Raw genomic sequence first — 21,570 nt, forward strand, 5'->3', positions numbered from 1 at the left:
AACCTCCCTCACCCTCCACAGCTCTCATTTTACACAACCTGCCTTCTGTCCTCTGCAGCTCTTACCGCTATGCAAAGCTCCCTTCCCAGTTCTCCTCTCTGGACAAATTTCCACCCCCCCTCATCACTGCACAATCACCCCCCCCCCTTCCCTTCTTTCACAGTTATTCTCTCACTGTGAACTCAGTCTCTGGAGGGCTCTCTCCCCCCGTTTTTCATTCAGAACTCCCTCACCTCTTCTCTTCCACTGCTGATCCGGTGCTCCAGTCCATGTGTTATGCGTGGGCTTTTCAGACGATTGAGAACTGTAACTGGGGCAGAGTTCCATCGCTCCTCTGCTCCAATGTGAGAAGAGGTGGGGATGGAAGCTGCTGCTTGAATCAACACAGGCTGTATGTTGCCGTGCTGGGACCCAAAGATCTCAAAAGGTAGCAGCCCTGAGTGTGCAGCGCTAGTGTGAGATACATGACAGGTCAGAGCAGAGAGGGCTGCCTGTCATAGGTGCCGGAACTGCGTTTTGCCGAGTTCCGGCAGAAAAAAGCCCTGGATGTCATCCAGCTTTTTGTTTCCGGCAATGCGTTACTAGCTTGTTCTACTTGCGTCCATGCACCAAGCCGTTTCTTTCCTGCAATCAATACACTCTGCAATGCCTGGCAATGCTTCCCTGATGAACTCTGCAATGGTATACAAACAGGGCTGGTGCAAGGATTTTTGACACCCAAGGCGAAACCTCATTTTGCCTCCCCCTTGGCCCCATCCCTGACTCCACCCGCTTTGCCCTGCCCATGTATACCCCACCTTTGTAATGAAGCCCCAATCAAATGCAGCCTCACCAGAGCCCATCAACACAGCCTACCAGCGCCCATCAACGTAGCCTCACCAGTGCCCATCAATGCAGCCTACCAGTGCCCATTAATGCAGCCTCACCAGCGCCCATCAATGCAGCCTACCAGCACCCATCAATGCAGCCTACCAGCACCCATCAATGGAGCCTCACCAGCGCCCATCAATGCAGCCTCACCAGTGCTCATCAATGGAGCCTCACCAGCACCCATCAATGCAGCCTCACCAATGCCCATCAATGCAGCCTCACCTATTGCCCATCAATGCATCCTCACCTATTTCCCATCAAATGCAGCCTCACCAGCGCCCATCAAATGCAGCCTCACCAGCGCCCATCAAATGCAGCCTTACCAGCACCCGACCCCTCGGTACATGGACAGATAAGTCTTTAAACACCAAATACATTTACATGCAAATCTTGCGATGATGCAATCTCAGACAGTGACAGTATTCAGCATCTCAGTGATGCTGAGACTTAGTTGCTTGCTGCAGAGAGAGGAGAGTAGGAACACCAGTGGCCGGGTGCCCTAGGCAGCAGTGCGCCCTAGGTGGCTGCCTAGTTTGCGTAGTGGTAGCACCGGCCCTGTATAAAAAAGCCTCCAGGCTTTACTCTCCTTAACACGGCAGCTTCATGACAAACTCTGCAGATGCCTCATTGATGTGCCTTTCTCCGTTTTTTATCCAATTGAGTGCTTATTGTTGCTTTTTTACCCATTTGTTTTAATAAAAATATACACTTAAAAGGCTGTGCTCCTGTGTCCCATTATTCTATATCAGTAAAAAAGCACAGAGGATCCATCTGAAATAGGGGTTCTGCAGTCATTAATAAGAGTGTCTGTCCCACTTAGTGGACTATTTTATTGAAAGAGAAAATTACAGGGGAAAGATTCCCACTGAAAAGAGACACAGGCGGACCATGCTGCTTAATAAGGGATGAATTTTATTAGAAAAATATGTTTAATACAAAAAGAGCCAAGACCAGGTACACACCACCAACACCAAGATCATATTAAAAATAGACAACGTTGTCTGTTTAAGAGCAGCTGCATCACGCTTCAACCATGCATGCACACACCTATAGCAAGGCTATTGTTGGAGTAAATAGTGTTTTATTGATCATACTGATGGTTTCAGTGACATGCACCATACATAGCAAAGTCCGTTCTGTCACTATATTTGATTAGAAACCCTTTTAACAAAAAAAACCTGCTAAACGGTGGTTGATTGGGACAAGTTGCTCGTCCCACAGAGACAGCCTTAATTAAGATTATAGAGATGATTATAATCCACAGTTAGTATCCAATTCGAAGGCATAGATATACAGTTTCTCAGAATGGAATTGCATGTATTCACAGGATCTAGCTGTTGGAAAAACAACAGCTCAATGATGCTATTATGAAGCTGGCTAATACTGTCTGAAAAATAACAAACAGCAGGAGGCAAAGTAAAAGAAGGCAGCTAAAAGGCCTATGGTTCGCTCACCATTAATGGAGCGATATAATCACAGTTCTGTACCATCTTTCTCTGGTCCGGGGGGCTGTATGTGCCATCCTGTATGCTCTGTTTGTTAAGCAGGGTCCGTGGGGCTCCAGTGAGCCGTTTACTGTCAGCACTATGTAAGTGTCAGGTCCTCTGGGCCCCCAGACTGGAGGACAGGATGGGGGGCGAACGAGCACCCCCCCTCCTGAACCATACCAGGCCACATGCCCTCTACATGGGGAGGGTGCTTTGGGGTCCCCTCAAAAGCACATTGTCCCCATGTTGATGGGGACAAGGGCCTCATCCCAACAACTCTGGCTATTGGTTGTCGGGTCTGAGGGGAGGCTTGTCGGAATCTGGAAGCCCCCTTTAATAAGGGGGCCCCCAGATCCTGCCCCCCTATGTGAATGGGTATTGAGTACATTGTAACCCTACCCATTCACCAAAAAAAAGTCTCAAAAAGTAAAAACCACAAAAGACAGTTTTTGACAAACCTTTATTAAAAAATAAATAAATCAATTTTAAAAAAGTGTCCCGCGATGTACATCCATCATCAATCACGCCGCCCGATGGACCCAAAAAATAGAAGACAAAACCCAAAAATACTCTGCCTCCATGGGAGGGCTCCCGCCGACTGCTGACTTTTCGTTGTGACAGCTGTTATATAGGCAAGGGTGGGGCCACCCGCTGACGTAACCTGATGACCCCGCCCCCTCTGACGTCATATGACGTCAGAAGGGGCAGGGTCACTTGGTTACGTCACCGGTTGACCCCCCCCTTGCCTATATAATAGCTGCCATTGGGCGGCGTGATTGAAGATGGATGGACATCGCGGGAAACTTTTTTCTTTTTTAATAAAGGAATTGTCAAAAACTGTCTTTTGTGGTTCTTACTTTTTAAAACTTTTTTTGGTGAATGGGGGGGCGGGATCTGGAAAGGCATTACACAATTTTTTTTTCAAGGCGTCCTGAAGATGTTTCATCCTCTGCTCCCTCTGCGAAGACAGGATGAGCTCTGCAACTTTACCCTTGTAACGTGGATCAAGAAGGGTTGCCAAACAGTAATGAACCCTCTCCTTGATACTACGAATCCTCTGGACCTTTCGCCGGCTGTTCAGAATCAGGGAGCCCACGCAGCGTATGTTTGAAGAGGCATGAGATTCTGAGTCCTCTGGGTCACTAAGGATGACATTGTCAGGAACCACCTCCTCCCATCCATGTACAGCTCCTTGGGTTTCTGGGAACTGAAAACCATCCCTTGAAGACTGCTGTATGCTATCCTTCATGTCTATGCTGACACAATCCTCCTCCTCCTCTTCTTCCTCCTGTGTGTTTGGCGGCTCCACAGGAATGGTATCTGCATAAAGGGGGCCTTGAGAGGAAAGGAAGTCCTCCTCTTCCTCCTGCTGTTCTGCCTCAAGTGCCCTGTCCATGATGCCACGAAGCGTGTGCTCCAGCAGAAAGACTAGAGGGACAGTGTCACTGATGCATGCATTATCTCTGCTCCCCATCCTTGTGGCCTCCTCAAATGGTGACAGGACAGTGCATGCATCCTTTATCAGTACCCACTGGTGTGGCGAAAAGAAGCCAAGCTTCGCTGAGCCTGTCCTTGTGTCATACTCACATAGGTACTCATTGATTGCCCCTGCTGCAGCATTGCCAATATTGAGATCCACCTGGTGGGCATGTCACAAATGAGGTGGTTGGTAGGCAGGGTGAATTCCCGTTAAATGTCAGCCAGCCGAGCACTGGCATTGTATGACCATCGGAAATGGCCACAGACTTTTCTGGCCTGCTTCAGAAGATCTTGTAAGCCTGGGTACCTACTTAGAGAGCACTGCTGGTTCAGAGGACAATTCAGCAGAAGAGGCCATAGAGAAGAAGAAAAGGAGGGGGTGGAGCAGACAGATGTGTCAGAGAATCACCACAAGCTTTTTGGACAAGCTCCAGCACTGAACCCTGTCCTGCATCCTTCCCCGCTGCCAGCAGAGTTACCCAGTGCGCCGTGAAGGAAATGTAATGTTACTGACCATGCCTGCTGGACCATGAGTCAGCAGTAATGTGAACCTTGCTGTTAAACGCCCTGTCCAAAAAGGCCAAAACATTGCCTTCCACATGGCGGTACAGAGCTGGAATGGCCTAACGTGAAAATACATTTATTTTTAGAACCTGCCACAGTGGTATGGCACATTCCGCAAATTCACGAAAGGGGGCAGAGTCTACCAGATAAAAAGGCAGCACTTTTAGTGCTAGGAATTTGGCCACACTAGCATTTAGACGCTGAGCATGTGGATGGCTAGGACAGTATGGTTCAGCAACTGGGGTAGCGAAATTTGCCTGCTGAAATCAACAGGTGGTGTACTGCTAGCAGATTGCCACCCATTGACACCCATTGCTATACCATCATTCTTCTCAGTGCAGGTTTTTTAGAAGCTTTGAGGTATACTAGGGGTAGAGATCCCAGATAAGCAAGGAGAAGTCTGCATTGTTTTATGATGTGGGTCTTTCAGGTGCTGTTGCCAACAGACTGCATGACAGGTCATCATATGTCATGTCAAGCATGTGGTGCCCAAGCGGCTGATGTTCTGGCCACGCTTGATCCGCTTCAGAGATTGCAAACAGCAACACTGCGATCTCCTGCACATGTGTTGAAAAAAGCCCACACCAATCAGGTGTTAATTCTTGTAGTGTAATTAAGGCTCAACTACAGGAATGTGTCAGAGCAGAGCATCTCATAATGGGCCGACTCACATACCCCACTCATAGCTCATGTCTTTGAATACCTCCCCTTATAAAGAGAACTCAAAACTGTGAGAATCTTCATCACTGTTGTCCAAGACCTATCACAGCAAATGTAAAACTCTATCAACATGTGACCCCCCCCAAGATTAGGTTCAGGGGCCACAGGCTTTAACAGGAAAAGTACTCACAGAACTCGAAAGGACATTTTTAAAAAGGCTCCGTAGCAGAAAGCAAAGCATAACCGATGACAGATTTTAGTCCTCTGTCATGGTTGAGTCCAGACTTTAGGTTTTCTGAACTGACCTTTGACTATGATTCCTCATTGTGGGAGAGGCGAGTGGCATCATGGAGGTGCTGAGGGAGGGGTTGGAGCCAGCAAGTCAGGGAATTCTAATGCCTCAGTGTGTAGAAAATAAAAAAAAGTTGGGAGTTGATCAGAGGACTGCAGGATGAATTGGCGCCTATCCTTTCTGACCTGTAGATGAAAGGGGTGACACTATCAGTACCAATGGTAATTGTAATTGTCTTCACATAAACAGCGTTTGGCCTGATAGGTCAGGGAATTTTTGCCCCATCAAATTCCAAATACTTCGCTTCCCCCACTTTTTGCATGATCTCTTCTTTTAGCACAAAAAAGTTGATGCGGCATAAAACATCCATAGAGTAGCTGCTATTGCCTGGATCTCTAGAACCGAAGACTATGTGGACTCTGTCCAATTTGATATCAGTGGAACAATCTCTGTCCAATAAGAGATTCAGTGATGTGTGTGTCATCATTTTCAGGTACGAACCCTTAGTAGCTTCTAGGATACTTTGAATTCTAACGTTATTCCGTCTGCTATGGTTTTTGCTACTGGGAATTGCAGAGGACATCCAAGCCATGGACAATGCCATAATTGAATCTCACCTCATAGAGGTATGTCTGGGCCACTACATTATTGCAGTTATGATTAGGGACAGGACGTTGTTAATATTGAACTGTATGCTGCATCATGTTCAGTAAAGTTATGTCAACTGTTATGAGCCTTTTTACCTCAGAGGAATCTGTGAAATAATTTTCAGATCTCAGATAACCCCTGTGAGAACCAGTTCATTGGTTGTCAGCGGTAAGAATGCCCCTTTACAGTGGAGGTGGTGGTGCTTAGAATGTCCACCTTACAGGCACTTTAGAAGGTCGTTGGTGTAATACCAAATGGCATTGGCTACCAAACTATGCAGGGACTATCAGATAGGAGTTTAATTAGCCACTGCTCAAGGAACCCCAAGCAAACTCTGGAGGAACCCTTGGTGTTCTACAAAACTCTGGTTGAGAATGGCTAATTTATTGACAGCTTAGAAAATTGTATATTGAATGGGAATGTTATTTTGTTATTTCAGCAAAAAAATTCCATGCTGAGGCTTGGTTCACACCATTGCGAATTGGATGCGGGTTCCCTGCATGCAATTTTTACTAGCGGGAGATTTTGACTGGCTCTCTATGGTGCCAGTTCACATATCTCTGCAGCAGGTCTGGTGCGTTTTGCACAAAAATGCTATGTGTCTTTTGGTCCGTTTCAGGTCCGAATGCAGCCCAAAATTCGGGCTGAAATCAGACCTGAAACGGTGAACAAGGACGCACCGGACCCCTGCTGTGGGCCGGATGCGGCAATGGTGTGAACCCAGCCTGAAAGTTGGCTGAATGGAAATACATTTTGTCCCAAAAAGCAAACAATGGGAACTCTGTGAAACGTTCCTCTATTAACTGATTTGAACATTGCTGGATTGCCACGATACTGCCAAAAAAAGAACATTACCACTACTGTAAAGGCCATGTTACAGTCCTGAGTGTTCATGTTACCCACATACAATGTGAAGGTGGATGTGGGGGGGGGGGGGGGCAGATCAATAATTTTTGTTTGAGGAAAACACATACAGTGCCTTGAAAAAGTATTCATACCTCTTGAAATTTTCCACATTTTGACATGTTACAACCACAAACATAAATGTTTTTAACTGGGTTTTTATGTGCTAGACCAACACAAAGTGGCACATAATTGTGAAGTGGAAAGAAAATGATACATTTTTTTTTTTGCAAATAAATCTTTAAAAAGTGTGGCGTTTTTCTGTTAAAAAAAAAAAAAAGTGTGGCATGCATTTGTATTCAGCCCCCTTTACTCTGACACCCCTAACTAAAATCTAGTGGAACCAATTGCCTTCAGAAGTCACCTAATTAGTAAATAGAATCCACCCATGGGCGTAGCATAAGGGGTTGCAGGGGTCACAATTGCAACCCCACACCTAGCTCTAGGGGGCCCCTGCAGCCTCCCTGTCATATTATCATATCCTCCACAAAATTCAGCTCCGATCTGCCCTAGGGCCCCACAGCCATGCTCCAGTACTTTGCCTTTCACAGTCCACACCCGTCTGTTCCCATTGTCTGGGAAGGTGCTGTGAGCCATTTTCTGAATGGAGAGGAGCAGGAGGTGAGAACAGCCCAGGATAGGGAAGTGTCTGTGCTGTGTGCTGGCAACATGGAATGGTAACAGAGCTCAGCGAGGCAAGAGGAGAGTGCCGTCCTGTAGCCATGATGGGACCAATGTCACTGGTGAGGTATGACACTGCTCAGTGTCTCCTAGTCACCAGCTGGGATTCTCTGTACCCACCCGGAGATGTCTACTTAGCCCACTTCCCTGACAACAGGGGAAAAGAGACACACCTCCGGGAGGTGACCTTCCCAACACCTGCCAACACTGACAGAGAAAACTTCAGAAAATGCTAAAACAAATCCCTTAACCCCTCCACGGTGGGGCCCTGAAGGGATGCAGGCTCCAGATTTTGTGTCACATGGCTTTGCCCTCCCAGATCTAAGTTGCCCCCCCAAAGCCCCCTGACCACCCCTCCACCCTGCATACTATGCCTGGCTGCTGAGCTCCTTTCCCATTACAGCACTCTATAATGTTTCTCCACCGCAGGGCTGAAATCACATTCCTTTACAACACAGCCAGGTAGCCATGATCTGCACAGGGTGTATCTGCCTACTGCAACTACACTGCTGTTCCGACCAGAGAATTTCATGGGTCAGAAGGGAAACATAAAAGCCAGATACACCCTGTTAAGACTGACAGACTGTGTGTAAAGGAATGTGATTTTAGCCCTGTGTAGTGTGTGGGGGGGGGGGGAGCTGTATACAGTGCTGGGATGGGAAAGGAGCTCTGCCAAGTGACCTGCCAGGGGTCCCTGTCCTCTGATTCTCCAGCGGTAATCCCTGTCCTCTGATTCTCCAGCGGTAATTCCTGTCCTCTGATTCTTCAGTGGTAATCCCTGTCCTCTGATGTAAAGAGGAACTCTGGGAACTCAAAACTCTTAAGCCACTATCTTGGCGTGCGGTGGATGTATCTGCACGCACGTTGGAATTAGTGGGGGGGGGGGGGGGGGCAGGTCTCTGAATCCACCTGTGTGTAATTTAATCTCAGTATAAATACAGCTGTTCTGTGAAGTCCTCCGAGGTTGGTTAGAGAACCTTGGTGAGTAAACAGCATCATGAAGGCCAAGGAACACACCAGACAGGTCAGGGATAAAATTGTGGAGAAGTTTAAAGCAGGGTGAGGTTTTAAAAAATATCCCAAGCGTTGAACATCTCACGGAACACTGTTCATTTCATCATCCAAAAATAGAAAGAGTATGGCACAAGTGCAAACCTACCAAGACATGGCTGTCCACCTAAACTGACAGGCTGGCAAGGGGAGCATTCATCAGAGAAGCAGCCAAGAGGCCCATGGGGGAGCTGCAGAGATCCACAGCTCAGGTGGAAAATTCTGTCCACAGGACAACTCTAATGCCCCGTACACACGGTCGGATTTTCCGATGGAAAATGTCAGATCGGAGCGTGTTGTTGGAAATTCCGACCGTGTGTGGGCTCCATCGGACATTTTCCCTCGAATTTTCCGACACACAAAGTTGGAGAGCAGGAGATAAAATTTTCCGACAACAAAATCCGATCGCGTCGATTCCGACCGTGTGTGGCCTGTTCCGACGCACAAAGTGCCACGCATGCTCAGAAGAAATTCCGACACGGAACAGCTCGTTCTGGTAAACTTAGCGTTCGCAATGGATACAGCACTTTCGTCACGCTGCAATGTTAAAAATGGTTTAATACAGCGCACTCTCTTCTTCTTTATAATGTGCGAAGAATTAAGTAGTTTTGCTGCTCATATTCACACACACTTCTCACAAAGTTTTTTTTTTGTTTTTTTATTGGGATTCCCTGAATATATTGTTAGTTGTCACATCTGACAGAATGTTTTTTTTTTTTTTTTTTTGGGATTTTAAGCCTTTTTTTTTTTAGATTTAATGTTTGTATTTTTTCCAAGGCTGATCTTTGTTCAATGTTATTTTTATTTTTACTCCAGACTATTTTTGTGTGTGTTTTGTGTGTCAAGTTACCCCAACACCATTGATATCTTTTATTATTTAATCTCAAGGAGATTGTTTGTTGTTGGTGTCCCTTGTTCATTTCACATTGCATATTTGAAATGTACCTGAATACTCACAAACTGTCCTTTTTGAAGTAAAACACATAGGAGAGTATAATTCAAAACAAAAATCCTTTATTAAGGGCTCAGAACCAAACAAAGAGGAAGGCAACACTGGATCAACAGGAGAAATTAGCGAAGCCTGGGACCCCCACGGCAGACATCAATTCTTGAACATCAAAATTGGTGGCCTGAGGAGTCCATATGTAAGGGAGGGCAGTCTGGTCCAGAATTTGCAGAGATCTGGAAAGCAGCAGATGACATGTGTGTCCCCAGGCTGTGGTACCACAAGAGGCTGCATTTTTTGGCCGACCAGACTGAATCCAGGGTCCTCACTTTCTGGTCTTCCTTCCACGCTTCCTTCCAGGCTGTAGCTGTGCAGTTGGAGATGTGGCAGGAGGAGGAGTAGGACCCGGAGGAGGAGGAGGACTGGGAGGACCTGGAGGAGAAGGAGGAGGAGGACCTGCAGGAGGAGGAGGAGGAGGACCATCGCAAAGGTGTGTCTGAGCTGTAATTTGGCCCCTCATACCTTTCTTAAGAGCCTCCAATATGAGCGACTCACACATGGCTTGTTGTCCCTCCTCCATCCTCTGCATTTTATAGGCAATGGTGGCAGCAATGTCCTCCTCCATGGTGTGTGGTGCTCCCAGGACCTCTGTAGCCCTCCAAAAGAGTCCTCTGCCAGCCTCCTCTAGGGCACTCTTCCTCCTGCCACTTTCTCTTTCCAGGGGGAGGGTAGGGACCGGCATATCAGGCAGCCGGCTCGTCCCGGCCACCTCCTGGCTGAGACTTCCCTGTGTATGAAAAAGAGACATGGTTTTAGTTTTTGCTTCATCAATCACAATCCTAAATTAGTACTCCCAACTAACATCTAGTTAACATCATTGATTGGACAAGCAGAAATATTTAGAGGAATGCTATACCTGGCTCAATCTGGGCTCCTCCACATGTTGCCTGGAAGGCCCAGGTTGGGCGTCAGAAGCCTCAGCCGGGGGGGAAGGAAGCGTGGAAGGAAGACTGGAGAGGGATGGCCTGGGTTCAGTCTGGCCTGCCAGAAAATGCAGCCTGTCGTAGTACCACATCCTGGGGACATAGATGTCAACTGCTGCTCCGGATCTCTGTGAATCCAGGATTTTCTTGCGCTCCCTTACATATGTGCTCCTCAGGCCACCAATTAAGATCTTCAAATAGGTGATGTCTGCCGTGGGGATCACCTGCGTCACAATTTCACACAATTGCTCCAGTGCTGCCTTCCTCTTTGCTTGGTTCTTGTAATGTGGGTGGTTAATCTCCCACAGACATGGCAGCTCCCTTAACATATCAATGAATAGTGACATGAAGTCATTGTCTTTCACTAGCATATCCATGTTCACTGCAAGACACAACACAAGACAAAGCCTAATGTCAGACAAAACTCTCCTAATCTTGTTACAATATAGGCCTCAATGTAGAAGCAGTATAGGCACAAGTTTGTCTCTTACCTTCGTTCTTACGATCGGCGCGTCCAATGCTCCTTCCTCCGCTCACAGATCGTACGTAATACGCACGTGTGTTACGCTTTATATACACTGCGCATGCGTGTAACTCCGCCCGCCCCTGACGTTCTTTCTAGTCTATTCCCCGCCCCTTTTTGTTCGGCGCAGTGGGGGAAGAGCACATGGCGGAGTCACAGCAGGTGCGTGATAATTGCAGGAACGAGGAGGAGGAGGAGGAAAGCCTGGATCCGGACACGTCCCGATCCAGAAGGAGACGATTTAAGGCCACAAATATGTCCTTTGGGGAGAGGTTGGAGATGGTCGACATCCTGAAGAAGGCCGACTATGACGGAAAGTATGGGCCTTACCCCAACCCCAATATCAGAAAGGCCAAGATCATGGCGAAAGTGGTCAAAAGTCTTCACAGGAATTTCAGGGTACGACGATCGAAAGATCAGCTCAGTAAGCGGTGGTCGGACCTGAAATTAAGAGAGCCAGAGCAGTACAGAAAGATCCGGAGAGTGCTGCAAAAAAGTAAGTAGTTGTGCTGTGTTCCTATTCTTTTTGTCTTTATTCCGTTTGTGCTGCTCCATATGCTTTTCTTAATTGTACAGTTTAAAAGGGCAACTTTAATGTTCATGGGCCCATTATTCGTTCGTATCAAACATTTTTCTTTCGGCCTCTAAAACACCATTGTTTAGGCCATATGCATTTTCCCACATTTTTTAGGGCCTACTTGGATGCCAAATATTTGTTTGGGTAGATGGGTTTGTAACTAGAATGAACTGCAAACTAGATTCTGTGTAAGGAGAGGACACTGAGCAACTGTTTTCACATCTGGACACTGGAGCACTAGTGTGGGACACAAGAACACCATTTTTATTAGGGGGGCCACACAGGTGCTCCAGTGTATACTATAGGGGGGGCTACATCTGTGAAGCTTGTACTAAACAGGTAAAGTATTGCAGCTTGACAAAGGGCAATAAAAAAAAGACATCTTGGAACTCGGCTTGACAATTGTACCCCACTTCCAAGCAATGTTTCCTATTTATAGTTCTGCCATCAAATATCTGTGTGCTAATTATACCATTTTTGTTTTACATAGGGGAAAAAAGACTCAGAGGACACCCCTCATCCGAGGAGACCACAGACCCCCCACCTATGGAAGAAGGTGAAATACCCCCAACCCAAGAAGATCAGGAGGAAGAAGAAAATGTGGTGGAAATTGGCACCACAACAGGTGAGTGTCTGCGACCACAGACTCAGGTAAGAGATGGATGGTGGCAGATTTTTGATACCTGTTTTTGTTTGGTTTCTCTCTTTTTAGGTGATCGTGATGTTAGGGATCGAGATCCTTTCACATCTGAAAGTGCCCAGATCCTGATCGGGGAGATCATGGGGTGTAATGTAGAATTGCAAAACATCCAGAAAAAAATAAATGATGTGATTCAAAAAAATAATAACATCATTGATGTTTTGGGGCGAATTTAAAACCCCACAAAATCACTTTTTTGATTGTGGTCCAATGTTTTAAATCTTTTTGCAATGTTTTGAAAAGCCGAATTTGGAGGATGCACACAGTGTGCCAACATGTGCTATCTATAAATAATGATATTTGAAGCGCTTCACAATGTGCATGAAAATGAATATATAAGAATAAATATAAATAGTCAAATAAATCCAGCGGTGAGTAAAAATTTTCCGACACACAAAGTTGGAGAGCAGGAGATAAAATTTTCCGACAACAAAATCCGATCGCGTCAATTCCGACCGTGTGTGGCCTGTTCCGACGCACAAAGTGCCACGCATGCTCAGAAGAAATTCCGACACGGAACAGCTCGTTCTGGTAAACTTAGCGTTCGCAATGGATACAGCACTTTCGTCACGCTGCAATGTTAAAAATGGTTTAATACAGCGCACTCTCTTCTTCTTTATAATGTGCGAAGAATTAAGTAGTTTTGCTGCTCATATTCACACACACTTCTCACAAAGTTTTTTTTTTGTTTTTTTATTGGGATTCCCTGAATATATTGTTAGTTGTCACATCTGACAGAATGTTTTTTTTTTTTTTTTTTTTGTTTTTTTTTTGGGATTTTAAGCCTTTTTTTTTTTAGATTTAATGTTTGTATTTTTTCCAAGGCTGATCTTTGTTCAATGTTATTTTTATTTTTACTCCAGACTATTTTTGTGTGTGTTTTGTGTGTCAAGTTACCCCAACACCATTGATATCTTTTATTATTTAATCTCAAGGAGATTGTTTGTTGTTGGTGTCCCTTGTTCATTTCACATTGCATATTTGAAATGTACCTGAATACTCACAAACTGTCCTTTTTGAAGTAAAACACATAGGAGAGTATAATTCAAAACAAAAATCCTTTATTAAGGGCTCAGAACCAAACAAAGAGGAAGGCAACACTGGATCAACAGGAGAAATTAGCGAAGCCTGGGACCCCCACGGCAGACATCAATTCTTGAAAATCAAAATTGGTGGCCTGAGGAGTCCATATGTAAGGGAGGGCAGTCTGGTCCAGAATTTGCAGAGATCTGGAAAGCAGCAGATGACATGTGTGTCCCCAGGCTGTGGTACCACAAGAGGCTGCATTTTTTGGCCGACCAGACTGAATCCAGGGTCCTCACTTTCTGGTCTTCCTTCCACGCTTCCTTCCAGGCTGTGGCTGTGCAGTTGGAGATGTGGCAGGAGGAGGAGTAGGACCCGGAGGAGGAGGAGGACTGGGAGGACCTGGAGGAGAAGGAGGAGGAGGACCTGCAGGAGGAGGAGGAGGACCATCGCAAAGGTGTGTCTGAGCTGTAATTTGGCCCCTCATACCTTTCTTAAGAGCCTCCAATATGAGCGACTCACACATGGCTTGTTGTCCCTCCTCCATCCTCTGCATTTTATAGGCAATGGTGGCAGCAATGTCCTCCTCCATGGTGTGTGGTGCTCCCAGGACCTCTGTAGCCCTCCAAAAGAGTCCTCTGCCAGCCTCCTCTAGGGCACTCCTCCTCCTGCCTCTTTCTCTTTCCAGGGGGAGGGTAGGGACCGGCATATCAGGCAGTCGGCTCGTCCCGGCCACCTCCTGGCTGAGACTTCCCTGTGTATGAAAAAGAGACATGGTTTTAGTTTTTGCTTCATCAATCACAATCCTAAATTAGTACTCCCAACTAACATCTAGTTAACATCATTGATTGGACAAGCAGAAATATTTAGAGGAATGCTATACCTGGCTCAATCTGGGCTCCTCCACATGTTGCCTGGAAGGCCCAGGTTGGGCGTCAGAAGCCTCAGCCGGGGGGGAAGGAAGCGTGGAAGGAAGACTGGAGAGGGATGGCCTGGGTTCAGTCTGGCCTGCCAGAAAATGCAGCCTGTCGTAGTACCACATCCTGGGGACATAGATGTCAACTGCTGCTCCGGATCTCTGTGAATCCAGGACTTTCTTGCGCTCCCTTACATATGTGCTCCTCAGGCCACCAATTAAGATCTTCAAATAGGTGATGTCTGCCGTGGGGATCACCTGCGTCACAATTTCACACAATTGCTCCAGTGCTGCCTTCCTCTTTGCTTGGTTCTTGTAATGTGGGTGGTTAATCTCCCACAGACATGGCAGCTCCCTTAACATATCAATGAATAGTGACATGAAGTCATTGTCTTTCACTAGCATATCCATGTTCACTGCAAGACACAACACAAGACAAAGCCTAATGTCAGACAAAACTCTCCTAATCTTGTTACAATATAGGCCTCAATGTAGAAGCAGTATAGGCACAAGTTTGTCTCTTACCTTCGTTCTTACGATCCAATGCTCCTTCCTCCGCTCACAGATCGTACGTAATACGCACGTGTGTTACGCTTTATATACACTGCGCATGCGTGTAACTCCGCCCGCCCCTGACGTTCTTTCTAGTCTATTCCCCGCCCCTTTTTGTTCGGCGCAGTGGGGGAAGAGCACATGGCGGAGTCACAGCAGGTGCGTGATAATTGCAGGAACGAGGAGGAGGAGGAGGAAAGCCTGGATCCGGACACGTCCCGATCCAGAAGGAGACGATTTAAGGCCACAAATATGTCCTTTGGGGAGAGGTTGGAGATGGTCGACATCCTGAAGAAGGCCGACTATGACGGAAAGTATGGGCCTTACCCCAACCCCAATATCAGAAAGGCCAAGATCATGGCGAAAGTGGTCAAAAGTCTTCACAGGAATTTCAGGGTACGACGATCGAAAGATCAGCTCAGGAAGCGGTGGTCGGACCTGAAATTAAGAGAGCCAGAGCAGTACAGAAAGATCCGGAGAGTGCTGCAAAAAAGTAAGTAGTTGTGCTGTGTTCCTATTCTTTTTGTCTTTATTCCGTTTGTGCTGCTCCATATGCTTTTCTTAATTGTACAGTTTAAAAGGGCAACTTTAATGTTCATGGGCCCATTATTCGTTCGTATCAAACATTTTTCTTTCGGCCTCTAAAACACCATTGTTTAGGCCATATGCATTTTCCCACATTTTTTAGGGCCTACTTGGATGCCAAATATTTGTTTGGGTAGATGGGTTTGTTACTAGAATGAACTGCAAACTAGATTCTGTGTAAGGAGAGGACACTGAGCAGCTGTTTTCACATCTGGACACTGGAGCACTAGTGTGGGACACAAGAACACCATTTTTATTAGGGGGGCCACACAGGTGCTCCAGTGTATACTATAGGGGGGGCTACATCTGTGAAGCTTGTACTAAACAGGTAAAGTATTGCAGCTTGACAAAGGGCAATAAAAAAAAGACATCTTGGAACTCGGCTTGACAATTGTACCCCACTTCCAAGCAATGTTTCCTATTTATAGTTCTGCCATCAAATATCTGTGTGCTAATTATACCATTTTTGTTTTACATAGGGGAAAAAAGACTCGGAGGACACCCCTCATCCGAGGAGACCACAGACCCCCCACCTATGGAAGAAGGTGAAATACCCCCAACCCAAGAAGATCAGGAGGAAGAAGAAAATGTGGTGGAAATTGGCACCACAACAGGTGAGTGTCTGCGACCACAGACTCAGGTAAGAGATGGATGGTGGCAGATTTTTGATACCTGTTTTTGTTTGGTTTCTCTCTTTTTAGGTGATCGTGATGTTAGGGATCGAGATCCTTTCACATCTGAAAGTGCCCAGATCCTGATCGGGGAGATCATGGGGTGTAATGTAGAATTGCAAAACATCCAGAAAAAAATAAATGATGTGATTCAAAAAAATAATAACATCATTGATGTTTTGGGGCGAATTTAAAACCCCACAAACACTTTTTTGATTGTGGTCCAATGTTTTAAATCTTTTTGCAATGTTTTGAAAAGCCGAATTTGGAGGATGCACACAGTGTGCCAACATGTGCTATCTATAAAATGACATCCGGCCATTCTTCCCCATGTCCACATACAGGAAGTCGTAATTAGCCGACACCACCGCCAACATCACTATACTATTGAACCCCTTATAGTTGAAATAGTACGACCCCGAGTTGGGTGGTGGGACGATGTGGACGTGTTTCCCATCAATTGCCCCTCCGCAGTTAGGAAAGTCCCACCGCTGGGCAAAGTGGGAGGCCACAGTCTGCCATTCCTGTGGCGTGGAAGGAAACTGTTGAGGAAAAAAAAATAAACATTACTATTTTTGCTCAGAAACATGGCAAGCAGATTAGACACAAACATTATGGGTCAACCTCCAGATAGCATTTATTAAGGGGAATTTAACAACGCCAAAGTATAAGGTACACCTATCATATCCCCCCCTCTCATGGGCCATTTCTAACATTATAGGGGGTGTGTGGAAATCTTGGACAGGTAGCCCTCTTCACTTCATTGAGAGATGAATGCCTAAATACAGGGTATTACTTGGAACAGCCCCTCCTTAGTTACACTATTGGCAGCCCACTGGACAGGTAAGAAGTGTCATAATACAAAGATATAAATACACACTGTACACATTTGAGCACATTTGGACATTCTGCTATTACCTAGCAAGATAATAATAGGATACAAAAACTTTAAACAGTACCATTTGAAAGTATACAGGCAGGCCCTTGCACTACATGCTTTGGGGAATTCATCCATAAATCTGAGCACTAAAGAGATGGGTATAGTGTGTATGGGTTTGGCAAAGTCAGCAGATAGATGATTGAGGATAGAGAATTGGGATCAGCTGACTTAGCAGTTGGGGGAGGGAGGGCTACTAAAAATTATTCGGGGACACCACAAAAAAAACCCTCTGGCACTCTGCCAGAATTTAAAGCAAAAATAACATTTCAAAACATTTTAGGGGGTGTTTGGGGTAAAGCACTACTATGGAGCAGAAAAAATACATTGTTAAGTGACTACATGAGGTGAATATAGGCCAGGAGACACCATGCTGGGGAGGTTATTGAAGGGCAAATATGTATGAAGGACCTAAAATAATAATTACATAAAAATCCAGCATGCATGAGAACAAAGGGGACATTCACAGCATATTACAATCATGGTAATTAGGGAATGAGGAAAGAAATACAATATGTTAGCAAACATTCAATACAATAAAATGTGATATTAAAGGATAAAAATCTTACCTTCATATACTCCTTCTGCAGGACCTGGATGATGGCAGAACAGGTCTCTGGGATAATGATCCCCAGAGCCTGGGGGGAGATGCCTGTCGAGAACTTCAAGTCCTGCAGGCTTCTCCCTGTTGCCAAGTACCGCAGGGTAGCGATGATGGCTTGCCTCATGCAGGTATCCTGCCTGCTAATATAAGGGGTCAGCGAAGCCAACAGACGGTGAAACACGGGGTCCGTCATCCTGAGAAAGTTCCTGAAATCATCAGGATTATTCTCACGGATCTCACAGAGCAAAGGCATATGAGAGAACTGGTCACGCTGAAGCAACCAATTCTTGGTCCATGAACTCCTCCCCACCCTGTTCATGGACTGGACTTGTGTCAAGGTCAGGACCCCAACACCAAGCCCCCGCACAGCACGAACTCTACGAGGAGTACGCATACGAAACATGGCTAGAAAACGGTCGGCTGCTCAGAACGAAGTAACAGAACGCACTGAAGAACAGCAAGGCCTGTGAAGAGCGACCTGAAAAACAGTAACGAACGAACAAGAATACAATGACTAATTAAAGTCACGCGGAACTTGCTGCACGCACTGAAGAGCAGATACAAACCCACAAGCACAAACTGAATGGCAGAAAACTATCTGAAAGGCACGAGTATGAAAAAGCGCGAATCGTCTCTCACCAAACTTTTACTAACACGAGATTAGCAAAAGGAGCCCAAAGGTTGCCGCGCTTGCTTCTGAACTGGCCTTTTCTAGTCTCGTCGTACGTGGTGTACGTGACCGCGTGGTTGGCGATCGGAAATTCCGACAACTTTGTGCAACCGTGTGTAGACAAAACAAGTTTGAGCCAACATCCGTCGGAAAAAATCCTAGGATTTTGTTGTCGGAATGTCCGAACAAAGTCCGACCGTGTGTACGGGGCATTAGTCATGCACTCCACAAATCTGGCCTTTATGGAAGAGTGGCAAGAAGAAAGCCATTGTTGAAAGAAATCCATAAGAAGTCCAGTTTTCAGTTTGCGAGAAGCCATGTGGGTGGTACAGCAAACATGTGGAAGAAGGTGCCCTGGTCAGATGAGACCAAAATTGTACTTTTTGGCCTAAAAGCAAAATGTGTGGTGGAAAACTAACACTACACATCACCCTGAACACACCATCCCCATCGTGAAATATGGTGGTGGCAGCATCATGTTGTGGGGATGCTTTTCTTCAGCAGGGACAGGGAAGCTGGTCAGAGTTGATAGGAAGATGGATGGAGCCAAATACAGGGCAATCTTAGAAGAAAACCTGTTATGCCGCATACACACGAGCGGACTTGCCAAAGGGCTAAACTCCGTCGGCATTTCCGATGGAAAGGTTTAGAACACGTTCTATATCTGAGTCCGTGCCAACAGAAAAAGTCCGATGGGGCATACACATGGTTGGAATGGTTTAGATCAAAGCATATTCATGTGTTAGAATGGCCCAGTCAAAGTCCAGACCTAAATCCAATTGAGAATCTGTGGCAAGACTTGAAAATTGTTGTTCACAGACGCTCTACATTCAATCTGACAGAGCTTGAGCTATTTTGCAAAGAAGAATGGGCAAAAATGTAATTCTCTGGATGTGCAAACCTGGTAGAGACATACCCAAAAAGACTTGCAGCTGTAATTGCAGTGAAAGGTGGTTCTACAAAGTATTGACTCAGGGGGGCTGAATACAAATGCACCCCACACTTTTCACATATTTATTTGTAAAACATTTGAAAAACATTTATCATTTTCCTTCCACTTCACAATTATGTGCCACTTTGTGTTGGTCTATCATATAAAATCCCAATAAAATACATTTACGTTTTTGGTTGTAACATCACAAAATTTCAAGGGGTATGAATACTTTTTCAAGACTCTGTATACCATTTCTTCATGTTTATATCTGAGGTCCTTTATTTACCCCTTATTAAAAATGAACCTGAAATGTCACATACGTATATGCTCAATAACAGATATCTTTGATGCTTTGAAATTTGACACTTACCTCCTACAGTGAGGGAAAAAAGTATTTGATCCCCTTAGGACTGCAACTAACGATTATTTTCATAATCGATTAGTTGGCAGATTATTGTTTTGATTAATAGGTTAATAACCTTAAAAAAAAAGGTGTGGTGTATAACTTAGTTAATATGTAAAGTTTTAAAAGAAGGTAATTTATTTCTAAATATCTCTATGCAGTGGTAAATATAATTAACCATCTATATGGTTAGGGAGCAAAATATCTAATCCATTCTGAGAATAACAGATAGAAGAGATATACTGTATATACTATTAGAGGAGATATACTGTATATACTATTAAAGGGTGAATCTGATAAATATCATCAGACTCAAAGATCAAATGTCTTCCTTCAAAAAAAAATTTCATTTCAAGAATGTTTGTTTGATTTTCTAATCGTTAGTGGGGTTAAATCCACGTTCATTTTCAACCACAGTGATGGGAAAATTTGGGAATAATAGAAAACTTCTTGGTCAAAGGAATTTTCATGTTAAAAACAAGTTAAAATTTCAAACATTCTTTCATTCAGCGAATGTACAAAGATTTTTCGTCTGAATATTCTCGTCTGAAAATTGATCCGTGTGGCCAGCATAATGCTCGGTAAACACCTATGCAGTTTGCTTTTGATCTGTTTCTGCAGTGCTTTTTGCTGTGCGTTTTGATTTTTACGCACGTGATTTTGCTGCGATTTGCGTTTTTGCATTTTTTTTGGCCAATTTGTTGTTGGGCAGATTACAAAACACAAATTGCTGCAAAAATGCATTACATGCTTTTCTGCAGCTTCTCCATTGAAGTATATTGAACCAAAAAAGCACTGTTTTGCGTTAAAAAAAGTCCCTGACCCTTTCCAAATACGCAGCGGCTGAAAAAAGCACATATGTGAACGTGTCCCATAGGAAACCATGTAAATGAACTGTAGTGCGTTTTTGCAAAAAGCACCAAAAAACAAATAGATGTGAACCAGGCCTAAGACGTTTAGTAACATAATGGGGTTAAAAAAACGAAAATTAGCCCTTTATAGTACAAAAAAAGCAGATAATCACTACTATAAGGGGTTCATTTTTTTACTGTAGAACTGTGAAAGTAATATTTACAGTAGCGATTATTTGCTCTTTTTGTACTATAAAGGGCTTATCTTAGTTTTTTTTAACCCCATTATGTTGATGGCCGATTAATCGATTATGAATATAGTAATCGATTAATTTCATAATCGATTACTTGTCGATTAATCGATTAGTTGTTTCAGCCCTAGATCCCCTGCTGATTTTGTACGTTTGCCCACTGACAAAAAAATGATCAGTCTATAATTTTAATGGTAGGTTGTCATGGTTATGCAGTAATGTGTGTCTGTCAGCTCACCTTTCCTCCTGTGTTCACCTTTAGAGGCCAGCCACCCTCATCTGACTGTTTAAATAATCTTTCCTCAGCATAGCCCCACCCCGGGCTCCAATTAGGAACACTATATTAACCTGGCCATTGCAAGCCAACCTTGCTTATCAATCATTGTGTGTACTTGCTGTGTTTCCTACGTCTGATTCCAGTTACCGACCTTGGCCTGGTCTCGACTATCTCTGTCTGCTTGTGACCCTGACCTTTTGGAGTGTTATGTTTATCCTTGTCTGCTAGTCGCCCCAACATTTGGCTTATCCCTTTACTATCCTTGTTGTTCCAGCCTGCTGCCTCATTCCTCTTCTCCTCTAGTCTACCGTGAGCTGTGAGACCCTGGGGGCCGCGACCTGGAGTCAGACTGCAGCACAGTCCATGCTCAACACTAGAGGCTCTGGTGAACACCTGCTGGCTCTTAGACTCCGCGCCCTGGGGAATCTATGCTCTAGCTCCCAGTGGGATCTGTGTTAGTGATCCAGTAGACCTGCTTCCTGAACCTCCCAGGGTTCAATCCGCAGCAGTCGGTCCTAGGGTCTACTACCTTA

General features: G+C 45.1%; 1 protein-coding gene across 2 annotated transcripts in view; it reads right to left on the reverse strand.

Annotated features, from left to right (window-relative positions):
* LOC141107663 (cytochrome P450 2F3-like) overlaps positions 1-21,105 on the reverse strand; it is a 101,960-nt gene extending 80,855 nt beyond the window's left edge. The window contains exon 1 of one of the 2 annotated variants that reach the window (XM_073598555.1): positions 20,999-21,105. The gene's annotated coding sequence lies outside the window, so the exon portion shown is untranslated. Of the gene's footprint in view, positions 1-5,365; positions 5,390-20,998 lie in introns of those variants that run through there. The other variant, XM_073598556.1, reaches the window with a different exon arrangement.
* Between the last annotated feature and the right edge of the window lie 465 nt (positions 21,106-21,570).

Source organism: Aquarana catesbeiana, linkage group LG09 (assembly GCF_042186555.1).
Source record: "Aquarana catesbeiana isolate 2022-GZ linkage group LG09, ASM4218655v1, whole genome shotgun sequence".
Classification (NCBI taxonomy): Eukaryota; Metazoa; Chordata; class Amphibia; order Anura; family Ranidae; genus Aquarana; species Aquarana catesbeiana.